Raw genomic sequence first — 24,789 nt, forward strand, 5'->3', positions numbered from 1 at the left:
CCAAAGGCTCCAGACAGCATCTCTATTTGCCACTGACACTTCCAGCACCATTGGATCTGCTGGATCATATGGCCCAAGTGGCAGAGCAGCTTGCACAGCAGCCTGGACCTGTTGCAGAGCCTCCTCTTGTTCAGGTCCCCACTCAAAATTAGCAGCTTTTCTGGTCACTCGATAAATGGGCCGGAGTAGCACACCCAAATGAGGAATATGTTGTCACCAAAATCCAAAAAGACCCACTAGGCGTTGTGCCTCTTTTTTGGTTGTGGGAGGGGCCAGATGCAGCAATTTATCCTTCACCTTAGAAGGGATATCTCGACATACCCCACACCACTGGACACCTAGAAATTTTACTGAGGTGGAAGACCCCTGTATTTTTGTTGGATTTATCTCCCATCCTCTGACACGCAAATGCCTTACCAGTAAATCTAGAGTAATTGCTACTTCTTGCTCACTAGGTCCAATCAACATGATATCATCAATATAATGGACCAGTGTGATGTCTTGTGGGAGGGAGAAACGATCAAGGTCTCTGCGAACATGATTATGACATAGGGCTGGAGAGTTGATATACCCCTGAGGTAGGACAGTGAAAGTATATTGCTGACCTTGCCAGCTGAAAGCAAACTGTTTCTGGTGGTCCTTACTAATAGCTATTGAGAAAAAAGCATTTGCCAGATCAATAGCTGCATACCAGGTACCAGGGGATGTATTGAGTTGCTCAAGCAATGATACTACATCTGGAACAGCAGCTGCAATTGGAGTTACCACCTGGTTGAGCTTACGATAATCCACTGTCATTCTCCAAGACCCATCTGTTTTCTGCACAGGCCAAATAGGAGAGTTGAACGGGGATGTGGTGGGAATCACCACCCCTGCATCTTTCAAGTCCTTAAGAGTGGCAGTAATCTATGCAATCCCTCCAGGAATATGGTATGGCTTTTGATTTACTATTTTGCTTGGTAGGGGCAGTTCTAGTGGCTTCCACTTGGCCTTTCCCACCATAATAGCCCTCACTGCACGAGTTAGAGAACCAACGTGGGGATTCTGCCAGTTGCTCAGTGTGTCTATGCCAATTATACATTCCGGAACTGGGGAAATAACTACAGGATGGGTCCGGGGGCCCACTGGACCCACTGTGAGACGGACCTGAGCTAAAACTCCATTGATCACCTGGCCTCCATAAGCCCCCACTCTGACTGGTGGTCCAGAGTGACGTTTTGGGTCCCCTGGAATTAATGTCACTTCTGAACCAGTGTCTAATAATCCCTGAAATATCTGATCATTTCCTTTTCCCCAATGCACAGTTACCCTGGTAAAAGGCCGTCGGTTTCCTTGGGGAAGACTTAGAGGAAGGTTAACAGTATAAATTTGTGGCAGTGTAACAGGTTTCTCCCCCATAGGGACCTGGCCTCCCCTTCATTCAAGGGGTTCAGGGTCTGTAAACTGTTTCAAGTCTGGAAATTGGTTAAGGGGCCATGACTCTGTGTTTTTGTAATTCAGGTTAGATTTATGTTCCCTTGACCTAGAACTCTTTTGTTTATACAGCTCCAACAAGAATTTAGTAGACTGCCCTTCTATTGTATTTCTAGGCACCCCATGATTTACTAGCCAATGCCACAAATCTCTGCGTGTCATATAATTTTGATTTTGTTGTCTATTATAATACCCACGTCTACCCTGTCTTTGGTGATTAAGTGCTGCCACCTGGCTTCTGCCAATTCGGGATCCTGTCATCCCCATTGTGTTAAAGGATTCCAGCTCAGTGACAGCAGTTCCTACAGTAATATCTGACCTACAGAGGAGTGCAACCACAGAGCTCTTGAGGGATGATGGTGCTAGTCTCACAAACTTATTTCTCACTGTTCTGGTAAAAGGTGCATCCTCTGGACATTCCTGGGGTGTAAGAGCAGGCTTTGCATGATAAATCCACTCTAACATCCCAATCTCTCTAAGCCTCTGGATCCCCTCATCTACATTATACCAGGGCAGTTCTGGCATTTCAACCTCAGGTAATGTTCGCCACCTTTTGATCCATGTTTCAACCAACCACCCAAACAAGCTGTTAACACCTTTTCTAACTGCTCGAGCTATAACATTGAATGCAGAATCTCTGCTTAGTGGGCCCATATCAATAAATTCATCCTGATCCAGCCTTATATTCCTCCCACCATTATCCCACACTCTTAAAATCCATTGCCACACATATTCCCCTGATTTCTGTCTATATAAATTGGAAAACTCACACAGTTCTTTTGGAGTATAACGTACCTCCTCATGTGTGATACTTTGTACCTCACCTTTAGGGGCCTGTTGGGACTTTAGTCTAGTTATAGGTCTAGAAGAAATGAGGGGTGGTGGGGGTGGGTCATGAAAAGGATTAGAAATATCTTCCAAGCCATTTGCTTCAGGGCTTTCATTTGCAGTTTCATCTGGTGAAACAGGATTAATAACTCTAGGGCTAATCCCTTCAGGAGGAGGTTGGGTGGCCAATTCTTCAAGGCAGGCTGGAGGTGAGGCGGCTATGTCCTCAGGGCAGACTATTATAGGTTTATCTAAAGAAGGCTCAGCATGGTCTAGGGTTTCAACCTCACCCCCAACATCATTATCAATCCGTATGTCACCATCTCATTTTTCAGGGTCCCACTCCTTTCCAACCAATGCCCTCACTTTAACGGCAGATACCATGCAAGACTGAGATTTCAGTTTACGTTGTAAAGTTGTTACTCTAACAATAACATTCTGAGTCTGATTTTCAGAAATCTCAAGTCTACAGCTACAGGAAATAAAATTTTCCTTCAGGATACTCATAAAAACCTCTACATCTTTCAGACGGCACTTAAGCTTCTCGTTTGAAGCCTTAAGCCCATCCCTTTCACCCTTTAATGTAGACAGTGTATCTAACAGCAACCAACCAACATCTCTATAACTCTTATTTCTACAAAACTCTGTAAAGGTGTCATAAACATTATCCCCCAGAGTCTGGCTTCATACAAGTGAAGCATTAGGAGAATCAAATGATGATATTTTGACTATCTGCTTTGCCAACTCAGTCCATGGATTGGGAGTGTCATTCTGATTATGGGAATCAGAGTCCTTAGTGTCTCTGAGCCCAGTCAGAGTAGAAAACCATTCATAAAACCCATTTTTAAGATTCTGTTCCTTAAGAACCACTCCCAGTACCAAGATGTATTAGTTAGGGTTCTCTAGAGAAACAGAATCAACAGGGAACACTTGCAAATATAAAATTTATGAAAGTGTCTCACATGACCATAGGAATGCAGAGTCCAAAATCCACAGGGCAGGCTGTGAAGCCAATGACTCTGATGGATGGCCTGGATGAACTCCACAGGAGAGGCTCACCAGCCAAAGCAGGAATGGAACCTGTCTCCTCTGAGTCCTCCTTAAAAGGCTTCCCATGATTGCATTTAGCATCACTAATTGCAGAAGACACTCCCCTTTGGCCGATTACAAATGGAATCAGCTGTGGATGCAGCTGACGTGATCATGACCTAATCCTATGAAATGTCCTCATTGCAACAGACAGGCCAGCGCCTGCCCAATTAGATGAACAGGTACCACAACTTGGCCAAGTTGACACCTGTCCCTAACCATGACACATGGTTTTTCTTCTATAGTTTTCAAATTACTCAACTTTTGCTTTGCATTTGATAGTGTGATCAGTATGTAATGGAGTATATTTTTCTTCACATTTAGTTTGCTTGGTGTTCTCTGGGTTTCTTGGATGTGAATATTCATGCCATTTGCTAAGATTAGGTAGTTCTCTGTCATTATTTCTTTAAATATTGCTTTGTCCATTTTTCTCTTTCTTCTTCTGGGACACCTATAATGTTTACATTGATCTGATTGATGGTGTCCCAGAGGAGTCTTAGAATATTTTCACTTTATAATGTTTTCTTTCTGCTCCTCAGACTGACTCATATCAATTGTATTTCCTCAAGTTCACTAATTCTTTCTCCTGCCACCTCTGATCTGCTCATGTTTCCCTCTTAGGAATTTTCCATTATACCAGGCAAGTAATAAGCAAAAAAGAACTGGGAAAACTATACTAATATCAGGCAAAATGGACTTAAGTGAAAGTTACAGGGCACAAAGATGAGGTCATTATGTATTATTAAGCAACAACTCAACAAGAATATGTAACCATTATATGTATATATGTATGTAGCAGCAGAACACCAAAATATATGCTTCAAATACTGACAGATGTGAAGAGAGAAATTGATGGCTCAATATTAATGTAGGATACTTTATTATACCACTTTTAATAATAAGTGTAACATCTAGACAGCATATGAATTAGGAAATATGCAACTTGAATCATGCTAGAAAACAGCTAGACCTAACAGACATATATTTATAACACTTCAATCAACAAAAATAGAACATACCTTCTCACATGTACATGGATTTAGAACATACATTCTCACATGTACGTGGATTATTCTTCAGAAGAGACCATTCATTAGACCAGAAAACAAGTTTCAATCACCATGGTTATTTTTTTATAGGAAATATGTTATAGATCAATTTAGAGAGACTTAACATCTTTACTGTTTTGATTTTTTCAATACACAAATACATGTATTTAAGCCTTCTTTTATTTCTTTCATAAGATTTTGTAATTTCCAGCATACACATCCTGATCATGTTTTCTTAAGTTGATGTTTAAGTATACAATTGTATTTGAAGCCATTGTAAATGGTATTGCAATTTTATTCCAGTTTGCCACTTGTTTGCTGTCCATGTATAGGAATTTCATTTATTTTTTGGGTTAATGATTTATGTTATGACCATTTTGAACTCTCTTATTAGTTTTAGGAAATGTTTTGGAAACTCCTTGTGATTTTCTACACAGACAATGATGACATTTGCAAATAGGAACAGCTTTATTTAGTTTTTCCTAATCTGTATGATACACAGTGTACAACTCTTGCCTTATGTCAGTGACAAGACCCTCCACGACCCTGTTTCTTCAGAGTGCTAAGAGTGGAAACCCTTGCCTTACTTTTGATTCTTAGAGAAATACATCGTTTTCACTTTAAATATGATGTTAGTTCTGTGCTTCTTTTGCAGATGCCCTTTAACAAGTTGAGATATTTCTCCTCTATTCCGAACTTGCTGAGAGTTTTTATAATGAATGGGTGTGGGGCTTCTACAAAATGCTTTTCTGCTTCAAAAGCCATGATCTCATGATTTCTTTTTCATTAGGTTAATGATATGCTGCATCATGTCTGACTGATTTTCAAATATTGAACCATCACATGCTTGGTATAAATCTCACCTGATCACAATGTTTTATACTTTTTATGCATTGTTGAATTCGGTCTACTGCTTAATTTTGACTATTTTAATTTCAGAAGTCATATTGATTTGTAATTTTCTCTCTTGTTGCCTTTTCATTTATTTTTACTGTATTACTGACCTCATAAAATGAGTTGGAAAGTGTTTTATCGTCTTCTACTTTCTATTAGAAATTATGTAAAATTGAAGTTAATTATCCTTGAATGTTTGGTAAAATTTTCCAACGATACTACCTGGACCTGGTAATTTCTAATTCAGGAGATCATTAACTACAAATTCACTTTCTTTCATTGTTATAGGGATTATCTAGTTATCTCTTTCATCTTGCTGAGTTTTGAAGGTTATGTTTTTCAAAGAATTGGTCCATTTCTTTTGAGGTGATGGGATGGATTTGAGCAAAAATAGGTTGATCGTATTATTTTATTATCCCTTTAATGGCTGCTGGATCTGTTGTTGGTATAGTTGATTAGCCTCTTCTCTTTTGGTCCTTGTCACTCTGGCTGGAGAGTTATCAAATTTATGGACTTTTCTCCCAGAACCAACTTTGGTTTCATTAATTTTATCTATTTTTTTGTGCTTTTAGTTTTGTTTATTTATGCTCTTGTCTTTATTATCTCCTTTCATGTATTTGTTTTGGATATATTTATGCTCTTACCTTTAGTATCTTTTTTCATATGCTTGTTTTGGATGTATTTTACTTTGTTTTTCTAATTTTTAGAGGTAGGAAATTAGATTATTGATGTTAGAACTTTTTACTTTTGTAGTGTAACCCTTTAGTGGTATAAATTTTCTTTTCAGTGCTGTTTTGCTTGTCTCTAGCCAGTTTTGTTACGTTGCTTTTATTTTTATTCAGTTCTATGCCTTTTTATATCCTTTGAAATATCATCTTTGGCACATATATTATGGCATGTGCTGTTTAATTTCCAAATATTTAGAGATTTTCTTGCTGTTTCTCTACTATTAATATCTTTAATTACATTATGGCCAGAGACCATACTTTCTATGGATTTTAATTCTTTTAAATTTGCAAATGTTTTATTAAAACACATCTAAATGACCTACAATATTGTTCTTAGTGAATGATACATGCCCTACTTGAGAAGAATGTTCTGATGTTGTGACACCCCTGCTGATGTAGGTGGTGTATCTTTGATGATTTTTCTGTAGTTCTGTCAATTTTTGAGACTGGGTTGATGAAATCCAAAAACAATTGTGGATTTGTCCTTTTCTCTTTTCAAATACATCAGTTTTGTCTCATTAATTGTATAGCTTGGCTTGGTATACTCACATTTAGGCTTCCTGTGTCTTATTGAAGGATTGATTCTTTTATCATTCTATAGCACCCGTCTTTAAATCTAATATGTTATTTGATTTGAGGTCTACTTTGCCTTATAACTTCCTTTTATTTTTTAAATTAGCATTTGAAAGGTGTTTATTTTCCATTGTTTTACTTTCAGTCAACCTATGCTATTTCTGAAGTGCTTCTTATAGACTGTTGTGTTGGAGTTTTTAAAATCCACTTTGCCATACTCTTTACTTTAGTTGATGTTTTAGAAAATTTGTATTTACAGTTATTATTGACACTTTAGCGTTTAACTCTACTAGGGTTTAACTCTACTATGTTATTATTTGTTTACAGTTTCTCCTTCTGCATCCAGCTCTTCTAGACTTTCTTTTCCAGAATTTCTCTGGTTATGGGAGAATTTGTGGGGAGGCTCAGCTTGATTTCTTTATAAAGTTTAGAGTGTATCACTTGACAGTTTTCTTAGTGGTCTCTATGAGTATACCAATATACAATACATAATTTATCACAGACTACCATGCTCAACATTTTGCCACTTAGATATAGGGTAGGCCTTTTACTTATTTCCACTCAGCTGTCTGTATCTTCCCTCCATGCTAAATATGATATTAAGTTTTTCCTCTTCACAGATCAAATATCATGTTAGATGCCTTTATAAATTTTTCTTCAAGCTTAAAATGTGATTAAAGATACTGATTTGATGAGGGATGATCTATCATTCTGTTTCCTTTTATTTTTGTGCATTCTCTATTGTTCTTTCCTTTCTGAAATTCTTGGTCATTTTTCCACTCTTCCTCCTCCTTCTCCTCCTCCTCCTCCCACCTTCTTATGGATTTCCTTTAGCCATTCTTCTAGGGCAGGTTTACTGGCAACAAATACTTCTAATTTTCCATTACCTGAGAATGTCTTTATTTCACCTTCATTCCTGAAAGAAACTTTCCCTACATATAGGTCTTTTGGGAGGAGGAGCACAATCAACAGCCCCTTTTTTATAGCACTTGAAAAATGTTATGTCACTCTCATTTGACCCCTGTAGACTCATATGAGAAACCTATTTTCATTCAAATGTATGTTCTTTGTTGATTATGCATCACTGTTCTCTGGCAATAATTAAGAATTTTTCTTTATTGTTAGATATCAGCAATTTAATTATGATACATTTTAGGGTGGATGTCTTTGGGTTGAACCTATTTGTGATGGGCTAAACTTCTTCAATTTTTAGGCTCTATTTGTTGGCCTAATTTGGGAAGTTTTCAGTCATTATTTTTTGGAGTTCCTTTTTTAGTATCTGTCTTTTCCCCTTTGCACTCTGGTTATATGAATATTAGTTTTTTTGCAGAAGGTCCCTGAGATTCTGTTTGGCTTATTTTCTCTCAGCCATTTAAATTGGAAAATTCTATTAATCTACCTCCAAATTCACTGATTCTATCCTCTTTCAAATCCAATTATTCCTGGGGTACATCCAGTGAGGTTTTGATTTTGGTTGCTGCATTTTTCAGTTATATAATCTAATTAGTTCTATTTATAACTGCTTCTTGCTGGTGCTTTCTATATTTATCATTCACTTTAGAGAATTTGTAATTGACTGTTGAAGCATTTCTGTGACAAGTACTTTCAAATTTTTGTCAGCTCATTCTGATTTCTGATTTTCCTTGATATTTGCATCACCTAATCATCTTTTCTATTGAAGTTGGGCTTTCCTTTTCCTTGCCTCAACAAGTTTTGAATTGCACCCCAGAAATTGTGGTTATTATGTGTGGAGACTTTTGATCATTTTAAAGGTTATGGTTTAGCAGGCAGCTACCTGGTTTAAGTTTAGCATATAAGTTCCTGCCTTCTTTGCTCTGCTGTAATTCAAATTTCTTTTTAGATTTCTGAGCCCTTGCAATGCTCTTCTGGTCGGCTTAATTCTCATGGTTTTTCTGGCTCAGCCCTTGCCAGTGCCTCTCTGAGAGGGAAGAAGGCACTTCCCTGGGTTTCAAGCTGATGCTGGGAAGACTTCTTATGGGAAAAGAGGATGGGGTTGATGGTCTGGATTTTTTATGCTACTGGGTCGAGTCTGCTGTTGCTGCTAATGACAGAACAGGCTACCTGCTGGTCTCATTATTACCATATTGGGCCATCCTGCCAGGTCTCTGCTGGGTATCCAGTCTGCAGCTCTCTGTCCTGAGAGGGCAAGCTTTTATTTTGTCTTTTTTGGTTCCCTGGTTGCAGATCTTTCCAGTGCCCAGAACAGTGTAGGTGCATATTCAAAACAAAAAACATAAAACTCACCAAGTTGTTTCTCCTCAAGTCCTGACGCCCCTAGACAGCCCACTTTATTTTTTCCACATTTCACTTCCTTTATCCTTGTACACTGAATAATTTGTATTAAAATTATTTATTTATCCTACAATAAATAGTGTAGAATATTTAGTGGTGATTAGAGAGTGGGAGCAAGGAAGAATGTGTCTACATTATCTCGTTCTGGAGTTAGAGTGAGTATGAATCTGTAAATGGCTTTGCTCCCCCAAAAATGACATACATGTAACACTTTCTAGTTTTCACATGTATAAAATAACCTAAAAAATCTAATGTTTGAATCATCAAAGGTTATGTTATAAGTAGAAAATCTGAGGCAGTAGTAAAAATCTTGCCAAATGCCGTGCTTTGCCCTAGTACTGTAGCAATACTCCAGGCCACAGTTGTCTAGCGGGAATTATGTATAAGTTTAAACAGAGGCTGCCCATGGCTTTGTGCTTAACTGATGATTAAATAAATAAACATTTAACTTTGTTTTCAATGAGCCTATGCAATAATCAATAAGGGAAATATTTAAGAGACCTAATTGACATTAGAAGTTGTGGTCTCTAGGTCTGACCCATAGAAACAAGAGTTGTGATTCAGGGCATATGATTGATCCTGTCTTCAACTCTTTATTGAAACAGTTGATCTAAAACAGAATCACATAAGCCAAATATGTTCATTGGACAAAATTTCAGTTTGGAGAGAAATATGAGTCAATCATCCTAGCCTACTGAGGTCATGAAAAATGTGCCCTTGTCCAGCATAATAAAAACAATAGATAACATTAATTATTTACTATGTACAAGACACTGTTTTAAGTGCTTTCAATATGGTATTATTTAATTCTTCATGAAATATGCACCATATTAAAAGAAAATACAATATGGGAAGCCATAAGTGACATTCCATAGTTAAATTGCTAATAAATGATCAAATTTAGGATGTCTCATTCCAGAGCCTGTGCTCTGAACCACTACACCTAATCCTGTCTAACATTTCACACTTTACAAGTGACTTTTTCATTAATGTAATATCCGCCATGACTCTGAGAAGTACAATTTATTGTGACAAGCCTTGCTTCTGGTTCCTTATCTTCAGAATGTGATTATTGGTTTAGGTGTTACTTCCAAAATCAGTTTCAGCATAAATCCATCATTCCTCCTGACTTCTCATATGCTTCCACTTTTTCCCTGACTCCATTTTTAGCTTTTATATTTCTGGAATTCTTTCATCCCTTTTGTTTACTTTCCTTGTGATTTTTAAGAATAATTGATTTTGTGCTGAAAAGACTATACTAACATGGGATAAAACTCTCCCCAACTTTTCCATCATAGGTTATTGCCCACCTTACTCTGAGGTTGAAAATTCATAATAATTTTTAATATATCCTCATATATTCTCCCATAGCATGTCCCTTGCATGCCCCCCTCTAGGACATTTGATGTTTTAAAAATGTGCCTGTCTTGTTGGTTATGTTAGCTTGCTGAAATGCCAAAACTGTTATATTTTTTAAATGCTTGATGTTTTTTATTAGGCTCCAATTAATTGCTGGACCCAGAATCTTCAGGTCTTACCCATACCCATGATTATAACATAGAATTAATTAAGTATAGTGGATAGTTTGAAGAGTCCCCATTCCAGGGTGGTGGGGTGTCTGATGAGATAGCTGCTTAGTGGAATGTTCTACAGCCAGTCAAGTGAGAAAGGGCACTTTCCCCAGAATTCTTACATGACCACACCGCTTTCTACCTTTCCCTGTTTTAAGTATTTATAACACTTACTGTGCTGGTTTGAAAGGAAGTATGCCCCCTAGAAAAGCCATGTTTTGATCAAAATTCAATTTCATAGAGGTGGGGTAGTTCCTACTCAATACTGTATGTTTGAAACTGTAATCAGATCATCTCCTTTGATGATGTGATTTAATCAAGAGTGGTTGTTAAACTGGATTAGCTGACGACATGTCTCCACCCACTTGAGAGGGTCTTGATTGGTTTACTGGGGTCCTATAAAAGAGGTAACATTTGGGAGAATGGGAGATTCAGAAAGAGCAGAGCAGAATGGCATAGCCATGAGAAGCAGAGTCCACCAGCCAGTGACCTTTTGAGATGAAGAAGGAATATGCCTCCTGGGGAGCTTCATGAAACAGGAAGCCAGGAGGAAAAGCTAGCACATGATGCCGTGCTTTGCATGTGCCCTTCCAGATGAGAGAGAAACCTTGAACTTCACTGGCCTTCTTGAACCAAGGTATCTTTCCCTGGATGCCTTAGATTGGACATTTCTATAGACTCGTTTCAACTGGGACATTTTCTCGGCCTTAGAACTATAAACTAGCAACTCATTAAATTCTCCCTTTTGAAAGCCATTCCGTTTCTGGTATATTGCATGCTAGCAAACTAGAACACTTACCATCTTCTAAAATACTATTTTGCTTATTCTTTGTGTTATTTATTGTTTGCGTCCTTTTTCTAGAATGTCAGCTCCATGAAGACAGGAATTTAAAGTTCTTCTATTCCTCAGCACCTGGAGTGATCGCTAATATACTATTAGTGTTAAATAAATATATAATGAATGAAAGCATGGATAAGCAAGGCGTGATGAACCTCATAATGCAACCTGAGAAAATATTCATAAAATACAATCTCAAGTGAAGAAAGTAGAGTTCTAAGCACATATCTAGCAAATAAATATGGAATATACCAGATTTCCTGTGTATTCTATACACTGGTGTAGAAAGCAAAATAAGATTGACTTTTTAATTTTAAAGCATGATGTCCTACAGAGTAGAAAAGACTGTGAAAATATGTTTACATACAAAGAGGTAAGGGCCAACAGAGAGACTTATGATTTACCATAGAAGTCAGGAAGCTGGGACGCTAATAACAACAGCGCTTAATTATGGAGGTTTACTGTGAGCCAAGAACCATGCAACTCTTTATGTACATAATCTCACATAATCATCACAACATCTCCTGAGCCAATTGTTATCCATATTCCATTTTAGAGATGAAGAAGCCAAGGCAAAGAGAAGTTGAAGAATTGATGTGTTGAGGACCACTTAACAAATTATGGCAGAAATTGAAAAATAACCCAGGCAGGCGGGAACCCAGAATATGTGTCCCTAAGCATTCTACCACTGCAGAGAGAGCTGAAACTCAAGCACAGAATGAACAAAAGTTTGATGTGTCAGAGAAGAAAAGAAAACCCTGGAAGGAAATTTATTAAACATCTAACAGAGAGGTCTTGGGAGGATGGGAGGAGCATTGAGGTTCTGCATATACTTTTCTGTACTTTTCAAATTCATGCAATCGTTATGTATTTATTTTATCATCATGTATTTATTAGAAAACAACTTGACTAATATTTTCTGGAAAGTCAAGGTTTTCATTAAATTTTTGGTTAAAAGAAAAAATAGTGAATTTATACCAGATTTCCTGTTCCATCACGATAAAAACTTCATCTTATGATGCGTTCAGCTCATTGAAGTGTTGCTAGGTTCAGAAATGTCATACCCTCATCTCTTCTGACTTTGCATTGTTTTTTATTTTCTGTGCCTCAAGAGGTTCAAAGTTCTTACTAAAAATCAAAGGTTTTGCAACCTTTTTTTCAATGTAAGCCTCAAAAGAATTCCCATCCCTTCAGTTTCCTTATCAGCAAAGTTAAAAATGCCAATTTAGCTTCATAGAACCTCTTTCTGGAAAACATTTAAAATAATAGTGGGAACACAATTTAGACACTTCTTTTTTAATTTCATGTGTCATTTCTTTTGTCTGACCTCTTCTCCCATTTTATCAAACTCAGTTACATTTAGCTCAAATGTCACCTCTTCTGTGATTTTGGAAGTCAGTCAGGGATAGAAATTCGACTCAAAGAGCTAAAGTTTTTTTTTTTTTTTTTTTTTTTTTTTAATGTATGAAATGGGGGAGGGAGGCAGTAATTGGGTCATATAACTGAAAAGCCTTGATGATCAATCTTGTTTCAAGCCTGGCTGAGCCCTGGAACTGAAGTGATGTCATCCTTACTCTGTCAGTTTCACTTTTACGCACTGGTAAAAAGGATGGTCCTGGCAGTGCCTGATCCACATTCTCCAAGCTTAGCATCTGCAATGGGGACACTAAAGAAGGATTTCTTTTTCCAAGTGTCAATATATAAATTAAAGGCAAGTTTTTCGTGGGCCCAGATTGGGTCGTGGTACCCACAACTGTGACGTAGGTGGGAAGAAGTCCCATGATTGAAAAACCCGACCAGGATCAGATGAAGTGAGGGAAGGTCAACTCCCCAAAGAAAGTTGGGATGCTGGAAGTACAAAATATGCAACGGAATTTGGGGGGAAAATATGTAGTCAATTGTCCACTTCTCTATATATCTATACTTGTTTATGAGGTCACTTTGCATTCTTCTTATTGTGAGGTGGAGTCTGTTTCCCCATTTCCTGTATCTGGGTTGGTCTTTGCAACTTGCTTTGTTTGGTAGGAAGCAGCAGGAGAGTAGTGTGCCAGTTCCAAGCCTCAGCCTTAAGAGGTCTTGAGGACATCATTGCTTTCTCACTCTCCCTTCTCTGCCTTATCATGTGCACATGACTGGGCTAACCTGCTGGAAGTAGAGCCACGTCTGCTGCATTAGATGAGCTGAAACCCCAAACAAATGAAAGAGCTAGCCAAGATCAACAAAGCCAATCAGCCAACCCATAAACACATGTTTTACAAGCATTTATCTACAAGACTTATGGTGATGGTTGCTCTTATATTTCTATGCTGAAGCAGTTAATCCTATTTTAATAACTTTCTGAGTTCTTCCATATTATACTCATTCTGATAATCTATGTATATAACAGCATTTTATGTTAAATGAGAATACTTACATTTAACTTACAGAAGACAAGAGCTTCAGATCATGTAAGAACTTTTTTAGTATGGGACTGGTTTTCTCATTGGAGAATGAAGTATAAAATAGAAGGAAGAATATTATATATGATAACTTTATAATTTACAGTATGAACCTTGATAAAGTTGCAAGATAACTTTTATAATGTTGGAACTACATATTCCACTCTTTCTGTTTGACGAAGTTCTAATCTTTCAGCTGATTGAGAGCTGTTGCATGTCTTTATTTCATATAGGTATAAAAATACTCAAAACACAATTTCCAGAGGGATTAGATAGTATCTCTCTGAGTATACAGAATTTGCAATTCTTAGAGTATTATGAATAATAGGTAACCTAAAATCAGCTTAAATTTTATTGTAATTTTATAGCCCATCATTATATTACAACATATCATAAAAGAGGCAGGCCAAGCTCTTTTGATGTATGATGAAAATATATGTGATTCTTCAGAATATTCTAGGAAAAAAAAACAGGTGAAATTAATCCCTATCCAAAATCATACATAATATCATTATCATATATAAAATATGTATGATATGTTTTCTCTACTTTTACTCAAAAGGAGCATAAAATGTAAAGGGTTTAAATCACACATCTTCTACTGTATGATGAAAATATAGGGTTTATTTCATCATACTGTATGATGAAATAAAGGGTTTAACTCATACATCTTCTACTGTATGATGAAAATATATGTGATTCTTCAGAATATTCTAGGGAAAAAAAAAAACAGGTGAAATTAATCCCTACATTCATACATAATATCATTGTCATATATAAAATATATATGATATGTTTTCCCTACTTTTACTCAAAACGAGCATAAAATGTTAACGGTTTAACTCACACATAGGGAAACAATGATATTTCAGATTTAAATGTGAATAGCTATGAAAGAGGGCAAACCAGGTCCTCGTGCTTCTCAACAAAATCCTGTTTACTGGATTTCTCTACAAATTCTGGAATTTGTCATTAAATATTTTTTCCAAACACTTCACACCTGTATCATCAATATAATGCACATTGAATTTCCAGTGAGTAGTGAAGCTGCTCTTTGCAGGTCATTTTCAAGTTCTTCTCTTTGTTGTCACTAGATTATAATAGCAAGAAATTCCCAATTGGCTTAAACAAATAAAGAACAAAGAAGAAGGTGTATTAGTCAAGTTTCCCCAAATCATGACAGAACCAAAGGAAACTATAAATATTATGTAATTTTATATGTAAATGTAAATATTATGAGATTTATTATAGAAATTGACTCATGTGACTCTGAGGATGGGTAAGTCTGGAATCTGAATTCTATTGGGCAGGCAGGAAGATGGGAACTCTGATGAAAGTTTTGTTTTGTTTGTGTGTGTGTATGTGTGTGTGCTTGTGTTTTTTTTTAATTTTTTTATTGTGAAATGCAGCGTATATACAAAGAAAAGTAAAAGCAATAATTTTCAAAGTACCCTTCAACAAGTAGTTACATAAAAAATTTCATAGTTTGTTATGAGTTATCATTCCACTATTTCAGATTTTTACCCACTAGCTGCTCCAAAACACTGTGGCTAAAAGAAATATCAATATAGTGATTCAGAAGTCATACTTATTTGGTAAATATTGCTTTCTCTGCCATAATTCCTCCCTCTCTTTTGGTCCTTCTCCAAATCTATAGAGATCTGTAGCAATGCACATTCCAATATCTTGGAAAAGAGGCATCAATACCAAGAGATAAGAGGATGTAATTACATGATAATGTTGGAAAGACTGGTCCCTCTGGGTCTCAGAAACTATCTGACCTAGGATAGGAACGCTACTGAAATTACAGGTTCTAGGAAGGGAAATTTAGTTCATGAAATTTCTCTAGAGTCTCAGTTTGAGTACCAGGTGTTTTTAAGAGTTAACAGGAGTGATGTCGGTTGGGATTTAGCATACCGTTGCAATGAGCAATATCTAACTGAAGCTTGCACAAGAGCAGTCCCAAGAACAGCCTCCTGAATCTACTTGAATTCTCTAAACCACTGATGCTTTATTTTATTCCAGTTAGTTTCCCTCTTTGGGCCAGGAAAGGATTGTAGATCCCATAGTGCCAGGGCCAGACTTACCCCTGGAAGCCATGTTCCATGCTGTCAGGGAGACTCTCATCCCTGAATGTCATGTCCCATGTAGGGAGGAGGGCAATGATTTTCCTTGCAAACTTGGGCTTAGAGAGATAGAGGCCACATCTGAGCAACAAAAGAATTTTCCCAGAATCAATTCCCAGGCCTCATTATAGGCAGTATCAGTCTCTCCACTACAGAAATAAATTTTACAAGGGCAAGCCCCACAATCAAGGACCTGGCCTACTTTCTTGGGAGGTCCCTAGTAGTTGAGAGGGTACCTGGGGTTATCCAGATGGGAAAGTTTAACAGTTCCATATATATATTTAATTTCAGACTCTCAAGGGACTCTAACAACACCCCCCAAATTATCAGCCCACCATAGTATGAGATGTATCTGGGTATCACATCAAGCTACAGATAATTGCAAGCCCTCATTCTCTTTCTAGACTCCATGAGTTTGAGTTGTTTTAATCAACTATCCAGACAGGTTGATTTAGACTATGTACTACAGAAAATTCAGGTCTAGACACAGCAGAATTCTCTGTTTTGGTCTCCCACATTAGGTGAAGGTCCAGAGTACACGCACCATCATCTTTGATGCTTTATTCTGATTTACCTTTAGCCCCAGCAGATCAGCTTCATTTTTATCTCCACTTGAAGCCCATTACAGTTTTGTGTTCTTTAACCACTACTTGATGTAGCCATGCTAACTTTTAGGGCTGTAACACTCCATTTCTGGGTCCTAGGTGTCACAGAGATCCTCAAAGCTCCAAAGAATCACCAGCTGATACACATATATAGCGCACAGTCTCGAAATCTAGAAATACACTTACAAGTTCAGACTAAGTGTGACTGTTCTGCTGCTCTAAGGGCTTCCAATCTAGGCTCCAATTTCCTTCTAAGGAGTTTCTGCAAGAGACCTCAACATATTTGTTATTTTGTTTCTGGCTTCTTTTGCACAACACATTGTCCCCAAGGTTTAATCCATTCATTGGATGCCTCTCAACATCCTCCCTTTTTGTAGCCACACCATATTCCATTATATAAATGCATCCCATGTTGCCATTCTGTTCCTCAGTCATTGTACTCTTAGGCTCCCTCCATCTGCTGGTTATCACGGACAGAGTCCAAATTAAACCATTGCCTTACAGTGTCCTCACTTGATTTTACAATCAGCAGCACTCTAAATTTTAGACAATTTTTATTTGTCCTTAGAGACAAAGGACTGACAAACACCCTCCCCAAATATCAAAGTTATACCTTATCACTTTCAATTTTGTAATTGCAATTTCCAGTTAGTTGCCCCTGGTAATGCCGTGGTACTGCTGATGTATTCCTGTTAATTTTGGCCATAGCATGCCATTTCAATTTTCCCCCATACTTCTCTACTATTGACTCTTTGTCCAATATCAAACCTTTGAAATAGTTCATGTGAGAACTTACTTATAATTATAGATTTAATCAGTGGGACACATGGCATTATATATTCCCTTTCAATCATATTCACCTTCGATATGGCAATGTTATTTATAAACCCAATAATTAGTTACCATCACTTCTCACCATTCCCTTACATTTAAATTCCACCTCATTGGGTAGCCTTTCCCCCTTCTCTAGCTACTGTGTACCTCAAGGTTCTGCTATATTCTACACAACAATGTCTGAAATTAAATTTACCAGAGTCATAATAGTGAACTTTTGTGTCTGGCTTTATTCACTCAGCTTTATGTCCTCAAATTTCACCCACATTCTCATATGTTTTGGGATCTCATTTCATCTTACTGCTTCATAATATTCCAACATATATATATATATATAATATTCTAATATATATATGTATATGTATATATACCACAATTTGTTCATCCACTTGTCTGTCGATAGGATTTGAATTGTTTCCATCTTTTGGCAATTGTGAATAGTGTGACAAGGAGCATTGATGTGGAAATGTCTGTTCGTGTCATTGCTTTCAGCTCTTCTGAGCAGACACCGAGTATTCATATTACTGGATCACAGGGCAATTCAATATTTAGTTTTCTGAGGAATTGCCAAACTGTGTTCCATGGTGGCTGTACAATCACACATTCCAAACAAAAGTAAGTGTTCCAGCTTCTCCACATCCTTCGAAACATTTGTTGCTTTGTTTAATACCAGCCATTCTTATAGCTGTGAAATGATATCTCAATATCATTTTTTTTTGTTTCTTAATTTTTAAACTTTTTTTGTGCTTCTCAATATCGTTTTGATTTGCATTTCCCTTATAGCTAATGAAAATAAGCATCCCTTCATAAGCTTTTTTTGTGTGTGTATTGTATGGTGGGGTCACATTTCATTATTTTTCCACGTGAGTATCCCATTATTGCAGCACCATTTGTTCTTCATATGCTTTTAAGCCATCCATATTTGCTCTTCACAAAAGAGTGTATGCATATCCTCTGTCCATTTATAATTGGGCTGTTGGTTCTTTTGTTGCTGAGCTCTATGATTTCTTTGTGTATTCACGATATCAAGTCTTTTTTCTATATGTGGTTTCCAAATATTTTTTCCCACTGATTTGGCTGCCTCTTCAGCTTTTTGAAAGAGTCCTTTGAGTCACAGAAGCTTTTGATTTTAAGCCATTTCCATTTATTTATTTTTTTCTTTTGCTGCTTGTACTTTAGGTGTAAAGCTTAGGAAGCTATCTCCTTTTACTAGATCTTCAAGATGTTTCACTTTGTTTTCTTCTAAAAGTTTTGTGGTATTGGATCTTATATTTAGGTCTTTAATCTCTTTTGAATTAATTTTTATGAAGTGTAATGAAGGGGTCCTTTTTCATTCTTTTGGCTATTGATATCCAATTCTCCCATGCCGATTTACTGAAAAGACTGTTCTGTCCTAGTTCAGTGGATTTGGGGCCCTTATTGAAGATCAAGATCAATTGTCCATAGATTTGGTGGGTCATCTCTGCACATTCTATTTGATTCCATTGGTTGATAATTTTATCTTTGTGGCAGTACCATGCTCTTCTCACCTCTGTGGATTTATAGTAAGCTTTAAGGTCAGGGAGACTTAGTCCTTCCTTTTTACTTTCTTTTTAGGATATCTTTAGTTATTTGGGCTCTCTTTCCCTTACAAATTAATTTAATAACTAGCTTTCCTGGGTCTTCGGAGTAGATTGTTGGGATTTTTATTGGTATTGCGTTAAATATGTAGGTCAATTTGGGTATAATTAACATCTTAATATTCAACTTTCTTATCCATGAGCAGGAAATGCCTCTTCATCTAGTTAGGTCACTTTTTACTTCTTTTAGCAATGTTTTGTAGTTTTCTGTGTTCAAGTCCTTGACATCCCTAGTTAGGTTTATTTTTAGATACCTAAGATTCTTTTAGTAGCGATTTTGAACGGAACTTTTTCCTTAATTGTCTCCTCAGATAGATCATTACTTATGTACAGATAATTACTCATATTTGTACATTAATCTTGTATGAAGCCATGTACTGAATTTGTTTAGTAGCTCAAGTAGCTTTGTCATGGATTTCTCAGGGTTTCCCAAGTATAGGATCATGCCATCTGCAAACAATGAAAGTTTTACTTCTTCATTTCCTATTTGGATGCTTTATCATTTCTTTCTCTTGTCTAATTGCTCCATCTAGGGCTTCTAGTAGAATGTTGAATAACAGTGATAACAATGGGCATCCTTGTCTCCTTCCTGATATTACAAGGAAGGCTTTCAATCTCTTAATGTTAAGTATGATGTTGGCTATGGGTTTTTCATATATGCCCTTTATGAAATTGAGGACATTTCCTTTCATTTCTGTCTTTTGAAATGCTTTTATCAAGAAGGGATGCTGAAAATTTTCAAATGTTTTTTCAGTATCAGTTAGTATCATCATGTGATTTTCCCTTTCCATTTATTAATGTGCTCTATTATATTGATTAATTTTCTTGTTTGGAACCACCCCTGCATTCCTGGCATAAACCCCACTTGATCGTGATGTATAATTCTTTCAATGTGTCATTGGATTCAATTTGCTAGTATTTCGTTGAGAATTTTTGCGTTTATTTTCTGTAGGGATATTGGTCTATAGTTTTCCTTTCTTGTACTGTCTTTATCTGTTTTGGTATTAAAGTGATGATAGCTTCAGAAAATGAGATAGGTTTTTGTGTATTCTGAACTCAGTCTTATGTATTTTCCCTTGTATGTAGTAGATCACTTTTTTCATGCTGCTTTCAGGACCTTCTGCTTCTTTTCAACATTTGACAGCTTGATTAGTATGTGTCTTGTAGTTGACCTATTTGGATTTGTTCTATTTGAGGTTCATTGTCCATCTTTGATTTTTATAATTATTTCTTTTTTAGGGATTGGGAAGTTTTCTCTGATTATATGTTCAACTAACCTTCCCAGGCCTTCGCTGTTCTTTACTTCTTCTGGGACACCAATATTTCTTATATGTGTGTGCTTTTTGTTGTCCATCATTTCCCTAAGATTCAATTCCATTTTTTCCATCTTTCTTGCCATTTGTTCTTTTGTGCACTCTAGTTCAATTGTCCTGTCTTCTCACCCACTTATCCTTCTTTCTGCTTCTTTGAATCTGTTATCATTTATCTCTAGTATATTTCTAATTTGGTTTACTGTATCTTTCATTTCTGTGAGATCTGCCTTTTTTTCTATGTAATCTTTTGAATTCTTTTTTTATGCTCTTCTAGTGTCTTCCTGATAAACTTTATTTCTTTACAAATATCCTTAAGTATTTGTTCGGTATTCTGTGTCCCCTCTGGTGTTTTGATTTGGTCATTTTTGTGGGCCATTTCTGCTAGGATCTCCATATGTTTTGTGATTTTCTGTTTTAGTCAGGGCATTTGATTATCTCAATTAGGTCATTTTGCAAGTTGGTTTCTTTCACTCATCTAAAGTTTTGGATTTACTTGGTTTTGCATTGAAAGTTCCCTTTTGCATTTGGTTTGTCAGTAATTTCCTGCCAAACCAAAGCCCAGATCTTATGTAAGGAATATAATTCTACATGAGGCTATATTATAAGGTAGGTATGGCTGTGTAACACTCGCCAACCACGTGGGAGACCAGGCCTTGACTCCTGACCCATGAACCCCCAAAAATGTAAATAAATTAAATTAAATTAAATTAAAAATATAAAACAACAAGATATACATCAGTAGTAGTAGGCCTCCAAATCAGAAGGATACACCCCTAGATACACTGGAAATTAAGACAGACTGGTGCCCACAAAAGAGAAAGAAAATTTTAAAAATAAATAAAAACATAAACATAAATATATAACAATATATAAATAAAAATAATAATATTAATTTTAAAATATAGAAAAATATATTGAATAAAAAAGAAATCTAGACCAATAGTGTGTTTGCCAAACCGCACTTACCACTTCTTCCCAACAGGTGGTAAACCTGAGGCAGTTTCTGCCCTCAGGCCCTCCTTCACTTACTGCAGTGGCTTGCTGGAAAAGTAGCACGTGAGGCAGGGAGGCTGCTCCCAGCACATGATGGCAGGATAGTTTGTTCTGGTCATGGGATGGGATAACCAACCTCAGTGCCTGGCACCCAGTGGATCCACTGTCCATGGTGCTGAATGGGTCAGCTATTTGCAGTGACAGGCTAATCTATGGATCCCACTGACCCCAAGGGCATACATTTCATATTGAGTGACTGGGAATGTCTCTGGGCCCCCCAAGGGTGCTATCAGCTGTGAATCCACATGGGGACATTTCTATACCAGCAACTGGGGCACGCTGGTATAGAGGGATGGAGAGTTCCCTCAGACATGCAATTCCCTGTATGCCATCACCCACCCCTCTTGGGGGTCATGGGAAATCATGCCCACCTGCCCACCCTGCTCTCTCTCTCTCTCTCTCTCTATATATATATATATATACACACACGCACACACACACACACACACACACACACACACACACACACACACAAACATAACAAAACAAGAAATATATATTAATAAGCATTATAGTTCTCATTTCTGTAACTGGTCATATGGCTGTAGCTCATTTTTATAACTACCTTGCTCCAAATATCCATTGTATATTCCCTTTTGTCTCAACAAGCACCTCAGCTGGCTGTGGTTCTTTATTTGGTGAGATGACCTAAACCTTCATTACTGAAGTTTCTAGGAGATCAGTAGTCTTGCCCGGATTGTATGGTTCCAATTTTCCATTGACTTAAATCACTGGGCATTGTAGTTACTGAAAGATGTCCTGAAGGATCTCCTGTATTCCAGGAAAACTCTTCTTTTTTGTGGTGGCAGCCCTATTTTCCCTTAATAGTTGGAATCAGTTACTTCAGCAGTATGGTAATTCCCTTTACCTGTTGATTCAGAGGCATGGGGAGCCCAAAGAGGCCAGGTGACAGTCTTAACTTCCAGTTCAATGGAATCATCATTGTGTCTCTTAGTGGAAGCACCCCTTTTTTTCTTTTGGAACCAAGATCTGTAGACTAGCAAAGTTATAGGTTGTAGGGCCAGAGAGCAAAGTTTTATCTATTGGATCAATAGGGATAATATTGAGTGGTACCCTTCTCATTTCCACTCTGCTGGGCATGTGAATCCTAGCTATGGGAGCAAAAACATAACTGAGTGGACACTGATTTAGAGCATATACAGCTTCCTGGAGAATATTATCCCTGCAAGGTATTGCCACCACATTGGCACCATAATTGATTCTTCAAAAGGCCATTCCACCATTCTATCAATCCAGTTGCTTCAGTATTATGGGGAACATGGAACAGTAAATTCCATGAGCATGTACCCATCCCCATACTTCATTTGCTCTGAAGTGGGTTCCTTGATCAGAAGCAATGCTATGTGAAATCCCATGATGGTGGATCAGGCATCCTGTAAGTTCATGAATCATAGTTTTGGAAGAAGCATTGCATACCAGGAATGCAAACCTGTATCAGGGGTATGGCTGTTCCACTTAGAGAAAACATTTTCTTTCCCACAGTGGAAGTGAACAAATGGAATCAACCTGTGCCAGGTTACAGGTTGATCACTTCGGGAAATGGTGCCATAATGGAAACTGAGTGTGGTTCTCTGGTGCTAGCAAATTGGAAATTCATCAGTCACTATAACAAGGTCAGTATCAGTGAGTGGAAGTCCATGATGCTAAGCCCATGCATAAATTCCATCCCTACCACCATGGGAGCTTTGTTCATAAGCCCGTTGGTCAATGAAAGGATTGGCAAAAGAGACCAAACTGTATCCACAGAATGGGTTACCTTGTCCACTTGGTTACTGAAATCTTCCCTTGCTGAATTCACCCTCTGGTGGGCATTCTCATTGGAAACAAATATATTCATGTTTTTGCCCACTGAGAAAAGTCTATCTACATACTTCTTCCCCAGTCCTCTTTGTCACCAATTTTCCAATCATATGCCTTTGAAGTCCCTGAAGATTTATAGGCCAGGGCCCATGAATCACTATATAAAGTCACATCCAGTGATTTATCCTCCCAAGAAAAATGAACCACAAGATGCACTTATGAATATTTTTCCCATTAGGGGGCTTTCCTTTAACACTGTTTTATTTAAGAATATCCTAACAAGGGTCTATAGTGATACCGCTATCCACTTCCAGTTGGTACATTAATATCATGCAGAACAATTCATAAACTAGGTCCCAGTTTTGCCTTCCTGAGTCAACTGATCATAGGGAATTACCCAAGAGGCTGTAGCTCTGAGCTAGGAAAGAGAGGGTAATGTGGCAAGAGTTTGCAGGCATGGACATTTGGGCCACTTCCTCATATTACTTGTGCCTTCAGGACCCAATTAAGCTCTATCTCTTATTTACCACTTCCATGCTGCTGTGCATGCCCACACTTTATGGCTTGGTGGGTGTTTTAATTTGCTAATACTTCCGGAATGCAATATACTAGAAATGGAATACTTTTGAAAAGGGAATTTATTAAGTTACAAGTTTACAGTTCAAAGGCCATAAAAATGTTCAAACCAAGGCATCCAGTAAAAGATGCCTTAACTCAAGAAAGGCCAATGTCTGTCACGTGGGAAGGCACATAACTGGCATCTGCTGGTCCTTATTCCAGGTTACTTCCAGCTTCTGATGCCAGTGGTTTCCTCTCTGAGCATCTGTGGGCCTTGATGTAGCTCCTCTGGGACACACGTCTGGTTTCTGGCTTGCTTAGCATCTCATGGGAAGGGACATTGTGACATCTGTTGGACTCTGCATCTCCAAACATCTATCTAGATTTGCTCCCTCTATTGACACACCAAGCACGTCCAAGTGTCTGTGTCTCTTTTGGCTCTTAAACAACTGTCTTTCCTCCAAAATGTCTCCCCTGTTAAAGGATTCCAGTAAACTAATCAAGACCTACCTTGAATGGGTGGAGTCACATCTCCATCTAATCAAAAGGCCACACTCACAATCATATGAGTCAATCTCTGTGGAAACAATCTAATCAAAGATTTTTACCCTATAGTATTAAATCAGGATTAAATTACATGGCTTTTCTGGAGTACACAACAGTTTCAAATAAGCATAGTGGGTCATAAAACACCCAGTTCATGATGGGCAATTCAGGTCCCATGGTCACTTAGTGGCCATGGTTAAGCATTTAGTCTCTACTAATATCCAGTAGCAGGAGAAAAGCTGTTCCTCAAAAGGAGAATGTTTATCTGCAGAGGATGGCAGGCTTTGATCCAAAATCTATTGATGCAAAGCCTTAAGGGAATGCACTGGGATTGATTCTCCTACAGAGGTTTACCAAAGGCCCCAGACAGCATCTCTTATTTCTGACTGACACTTCTAGCACCAATAGCTATGCTGGATCATATGACCCAAGTGGCAGAGCATTTTATACAATAACTTGGGTCTATTGCAGAGTCTCCTATTGTTCTGATCCTTATTCAAAACTAACAGCTTTTAGAATC

The sequence above is a fragment of the Tamandua tetradactyla genome, chromosome 6, assembly GCF_023851605.1.
Source record: "Tamandua tetradactyla isolate mTamTet1 chromosome 6, mTamTet1.pri, whole genome shotgun sequence".
Lineage (NCBI taxonomy): Eukaryota > Metazoa > Chordata > Mammalia > Pilosa > Myrmecophagidae > Tamandua > Tamandua tetradactyla.